The sequence below is a fragment of the Macaca fascicularis genome, chromosome 14 (genome assembly GCF_037993035.2).
Source record: "Macaca fascicularis isolate 582-1 chromosome 14, T2T-MFA8v1.1".
Lineage (NCBI taxonomy): Eukaryota > Metazoa > Chordata > Mammalia > Primates > Cercopithecidae > Macaca > Macaca fascicularis.
In genome coordinates, this window is record NC_088388.1 from 36016087 (window position 1) to 36022001 (window position 5915).

The window sequence follows — 5915 nt, forward strand, 5'->3', positions numbered from 1 at the left end:
AGTCCCAGGAAGGTGATATGCCGCCACACAAGAAATTGTTGTGAAGTTCATTTGGCAGATGAGGTTTTAGATAGGTTGCAGTTATTTCTAAGCCCCTATCTGAATAATGGACATACCAGAGATTTTTCAGAGCCATAGAGACCAGAAGACAAAAGTGACCTTAAGACCAATGATGGATGATCATTTGGAATGATGGGCATCTTGGGGAATAATGATGAATAGTGTCCTCTCCATTTTCTCCCCTCCTCACCACACACCCAGTCTTGGAATTAAGTAAGCTCCTTAGGCACAATCCCATAAGAAAAGGAGGCTTCAATTATATTGACATTATTTTCCACTGCTCTAATAAATTGTGAATTTAAAATAGAAATTATGTTGAACTACAGAAATATGTTATCCATGTTGCCTACAAGGTTAATACCTGATTCTAACCCAAACAATTCAAACAAGTGAAATATGTTGCCGTACTGCTATGAGGTTAATAAAATGAACAAGTAAGACTGATCTAACCACTCAGGAGTACCAGCGGTCAGCTATACCATTCAAACCCACTCCAGTTCTGGCAGGGATTTGCCATCATTTGGTGGTGGTGGTTGCTCTGGCTTTAACCTTGATGAGAATGTCTCTGGTCCTCAACTGGCTGAGATTTTCAAAGTGGTAACAATGACAGTAATTCCAGTTACGTCCTCCTTGGGGGATCCATCTTTGTTGTAGCAGGGAACCTTACTTTTTGCATCTCGTATCCAAAGAAGGCAAAAGTTTCTTTCAGGCTAGCCCTTCTTTCATCATCTTTCCTGAGATGGTATAAGAAGAAGAATCAGTTTATATCAAGATTTGTGTTGTTGTAGCATTTTTACTGGGTACAAAACAGCACTTTAAAAGTTATAAATGGGGTATAACTGAGACCTCCCTCTTCTAAATCCTTTATAACCCAAGATTTAAGAAGAGATACCCAGTGTGAAACCCCCAAAGGGTTGATGATTTCCCGAAGTGTCTTTACCAAGTAGTTTTAGTAAAAAGGCGGCACTGATAGCCATTAGACTTGACACAGATTTTCACTCTCCCCCTCTCAGCCTAAATCCAGAATACCTTCTGCCTATGTTTAAATGTTCCTAGAGAGATTGGACTCCTAAGCACACTTAGAGTTCTTTTGATATTACCTTGCCAATTGTAATTTAACAAACCAAGAAACAAAATGGGGAACAAAGGAGCTCTGTAAGATTTTTTAAATCATGTATCATTTTATATTTCAATTTTCCATTTCATAGTATTATGCTCAAATCATTAATTGAAAACATATTGTTGAAATGTTAGAAGCTGAAATATTAAAATAAAAATTACCTTGGGTTCTTCCTTTTTCTTGTGATATTAAGTTATCATTGGAAAAGTAAGTTTTCTTTTTTGTTTTTTTTAACTCCATATTCTGGGGAAAAGAAGATGGTAGTTTATTTCTAAGACCTGAGCACATGTGTTATGTATGGGAGAGAGGAGCATAAATATTTTGTGTTTCAGGCTGACAGAAAAAAAAATTAAGTTCAATTGGTCAGAAACATAGGGAATGAAAGCCGATGCTTGGAGTTGGGGGCTATTTTCAAAGCTCTCGCTTCCCAAGACTGTCAGGTAGAGAGCTAGGTACAATGCATTTGAATGGTCTGGGTGAGCCTGGGCATGTCAGCAGTGAGAATGAGTGCCTGAAGACCAGAAGTTCATCTTCAAATGTCCTGGTTAATATAAACTCCAAGGCGCTTAGACAATCCTGGAAAAGGAGAGGTGTTGGCTAACAGTGACTAGTATGGATATATTGTCAACTTTGGCAAGGAACAGCACAGAGCTAGATATAGAAAAATTGATTTCAATTTAGACTTAGAAAAATAAAGCAACATAAGCATTTGTGTACATTCATACCTAAGGTAAACAAAGTATCAAGCATATAACTGAATATCTACTGACAAATTATATTTTTCAGAAAACCCCCAGGTTTTATAGCTATATATTTCATTTGTATAAAGTATTCATTTCTCAGCTCTCAGTTCCCTTGAAAAATTGGGACTTTTCTTTGAGCTTAACATTTTATCTCTAAACCTCTGTTGGTCAAATTTACTTTTATTTCTGAAATAATATTTCTGCAGGCTCTTTGAGATCCTCATCTTTCTTAAAAATCTCTGAGTTCTTAAAATTGAGTTACAAACCATGGAGGGTGGTAGTTTTTTCACAGTGCCTTCTCTGCTAAAATTTTTGAATACTGTTATTTGGAAATGATTACTGCTATGTCTGAATGAGACCCCCCTGCAAATTCATAGTTGAAACTTAATTAGTAATATGATAGTATTAAGAGGTGAAGTCATTTGGAGGTGATTTAATTATGAGGGCAGAATCCTCATGAATGGGATTAATGACCTTAGGAAAGAAGATCCTTGGAAGTGTTAGCTCCTTCTGCCATGTGAAGATGCAGCAAGAGACGCCATCTATGAAGCAGAGAATGAGGTTTCACCAGACACTGAATCTGCTGGTGTTTTAATCTTGAAATTCACAGCCTACAGAACTGTATAAATTTCTGTTGTTTATAAATTACCCAGTCTACGATTTTTTTTAATATAGTGGCAGGAAGGAACTAAGATAGAATTCATGACCTGAAACTGTGAAACTCCTAGAGGAAAACACAGGGGGAAAGCTTCATGTTATTAGGCTTGGCAATGGTTCCTTGGATATGACACCAAAAACACGAGCAACAAAAGTAAAAATAGACATGTGTCACTATATCAAACTAAAAGACTTCTGTACAGCAAAGGAAGTAATTAACAGAGTGAAAAAGCAACTTATGAAATGGGAGAAAATATTTGGAAACCATCTATCTGATAAGGGGTTAATATCCAAAGTATATAAGAAACTTCAATGATTTAATAGCAAAATAATTCTCCAATTAAAAATGGGCAAAGGATTTGAATAGAAATGTCTTTAAGGAGGACATTTAAATGGCCAACAGGTATATGAAAATATGCTCATTTCACAAATCCTCAGGGAAATGCAAATCAAAACCCAAATGAGATATCAGTGCAAACCTGTTAGGATGGCTATTATTAACAAAAACAAAAGATAACAAGTATTGGCGAGGATGTGGAGAAATTGGAACCTTTATACACCGATGATGGGAATTTAAAATGGTGCAACAGCTATTTTTGGACTGTATTTTCAACAGTATGGAACTTTTAAAAAATTAAAAATAGAACTACATATGATCCAGCAATCCCACTTCTGGGTATTTATAAAAAAGAATTGGCCAGGCGTGGTGGCTCATGCCTATAATCCCAGCACTTTGGGAGGCTGAGGTGGGCAGATCATGAGGTCAGGAGATGAGACCATCCTGGCTAACACGGTGAAGCCATGTCTCTATTAAAAATGCAAAAAATTACAACCATGAACCACCATACCTGCCCAGAGTGACTAGAATTTTGTGTAGAAGTAATTTGCTTATTATGAAGACTTAGTTAACATATAATATTTGACTAATCAAATCAATTGTGCCCTTAGAATCCTTTCTGTGATATGATATAAAAGAAAATAACTTTAATTATCTATCAAATATACCCCCAAACAGGAATCTATATCAGTCTTCTTGGGTTGCCATAACAAAATACCATAGATAGAGTGTCTTAAATGGAAGCCCAAAGCAGAATGACACTTTAAGCACAGGAGTTCAAGGTTAAAGTGAGCTCTGATCACATCACTACACTCCAGCCAGGGTGACAGAGCAAGACCTAATTTCTGTAAAAATATAAAATAACTATATGCAGATGATTTAATATTTTGGTGAAAATGAGAGACAGAGGGAGAAAGATAGTGACAGCACTATGTATCAAGCTGTCACATAGCTTTATAGACATATGCAAACATGTGAATGTTAAATATCAAAGTATTAATGATCCACTGTATCTGATGTACTGATGTATATTTAGCAATTAAGTTAATTTCTGTTTCTTTGTTTTTACATAATTACAAGTGATTTAATGTCAGAATTTCCTGAGGATTTTTCCTAATCTACATGGTTTAAATTTATCTCAGTATCTCAATATTTACATGAGAAGATGTTCATTGAGAAACTGATTAAAATTGATGCTCTATCCGACTGTATATTCTAACTGCCAGATGTTTACACTGCTGAAATTTCCCAGTAGTGTAATATACCCTAAAATGCTTGAAGAATTTTTAAAAGGGGTTTAAATTCCATTGTAAAGCTATTATGAATACAACTGAAAAGTAACCAATAAAAAAAATGCAAAAAATTAGTCAGGCGTGGTGGCACACGCCTATAGTCACAGCCACTCTGGAGGCTGAGGTAGGAGAATCGCTTGAACCTGAGGGGCAGAGGTTACAGTGAGCTGAGATCACACCACTGCACTCTAGCCTGGGTAACAAAGTGAGGCTCCACCTCAGGAGAAAAAAAAAAAAAAAAAAAAAAAATTGAATTCAGTATATTGAAGAGATAGATACGTGCACCTCTATGTTCATTCCAGCATTATTTACAATAGCCAAGATGTGAAAGCAACCTAAATGTTCATAGATGGATGAATAAAGAAAATGTGGTATATACATATGATGAATGCTACTCAGCCTTAAAAAATAGAAGGAAATCCTGACACATGACACAACTTGGACGCATCTCCAGGACATTAGGTTAAATGAAATAAACCTGTCACAGAAAGACAAATACTATATAATTCCACTTATACGGGGTATTTAAAAGAGTCAAACTCATAGAAGCAGAGAGTAGAATGATGATTTCCAGAGGCTGGGGGCAATGGGGAAATGAGGAGTTGCTATTCAATGGGTGAGTATATTTCAGCTACGCAAAATGAATGAGTTCTAAACATTGTGCTGTCCTGCATCGTGCCTATGTTTAACAACACCATATTTTACACTTAAATTTTTTTAAGAGAGTAGATCTCTCTTAAAATTAAAAGTCCATACCATAAATCTGAAAAAATAGGATACCGTGAATACCAAGTAAGCTTCAGTAACTAGGTTGTCATTTCAATTCCGTGTCCACATTAGTAATGTGGACTTTGCTTACCTACCAATGCCTCACGTCTTCTGTGAAGACTAAATGGTCCCAGCCAGCCCACAGGAATTTTTCATCCCTGTGAAATTTCCCTGACTCTCATTATCTGTATCATTCATTATGTGGTATTATTTGCTACATTTTCAGTAGTTTCTTTCTATATATAACTTTAAATTTTTTTTTTTTTTTTTTTTTTTTTTTTGAGATGGAGTCTCACTGTGTCACCCAGGCTGGAGTGCAGTGGTGCAATCTTGACTCACTGCAAAATCCACCTCCCAGGTTCATGCCATTCTCCTGCCTCAGCCTCCAGAGTAGCTGGGACTACAGCCACCTGCCACTACGCCCGGCTAATTTTTTTTTTTTTTTTTTAAATATGGAACGCTTCACGAATTTGCGTGTCATCCTTGCGCAGGGGCCATGCTAACCTTCTCTGTATCGTTCCAATTTTAGTATATGTGCTGCCGAAGCGAGCACCCGGCTAATTTTTTGAATTTTTAGTAGAGATGGGGTTTTACCGTGTTAGCCAGGATAGTCTCGATCTCCTGACCTCATGATCCGCCCGCCTCGGCCTCCCAAAGTGCTGGGATTACAGGTGAGAGTCACCACAGCTGGCCAATTTTAAAATTTTTGAGGGACAAACAACCAAGAATCTTACTTTTTTCCATCTCCCTTCTTTAACTTTGCCTGTGTAGAGTTTCTGCATTTTGATTGATTTATTGCATACACAATATCTATTCAATTTCTGTTAACTTCCAAGCTCATTGACTTGATAAATCTCAACTAGATAGTAGAGGCATTTCTTGCAAAAATTGATGACAGATTTTCAAATATCTTTAAGTTAATTTTCTTTTATTTATAA

The 5915-nt window shown here is 36.4% G+C and overlaps 1 non-coding gene across 1 annotated transcript; it reads right to left on the minus strand.

Annotated features, from left to right (window-relative positions):
- Positions 1–5423: 5423 nt before the first annotated feature.
- On the minus strand, positions 5424–5530 carry LOC123569005 (U6 spliceosomal RNA). Its single transcript, XR_006692537.2, has one exon. It is a non-coding gene; the product is annotated as a U6 spliceosomal RNA (small nuclear RNA).
- Positions 5531–5915: the final 385 nt, after the last annotated feature.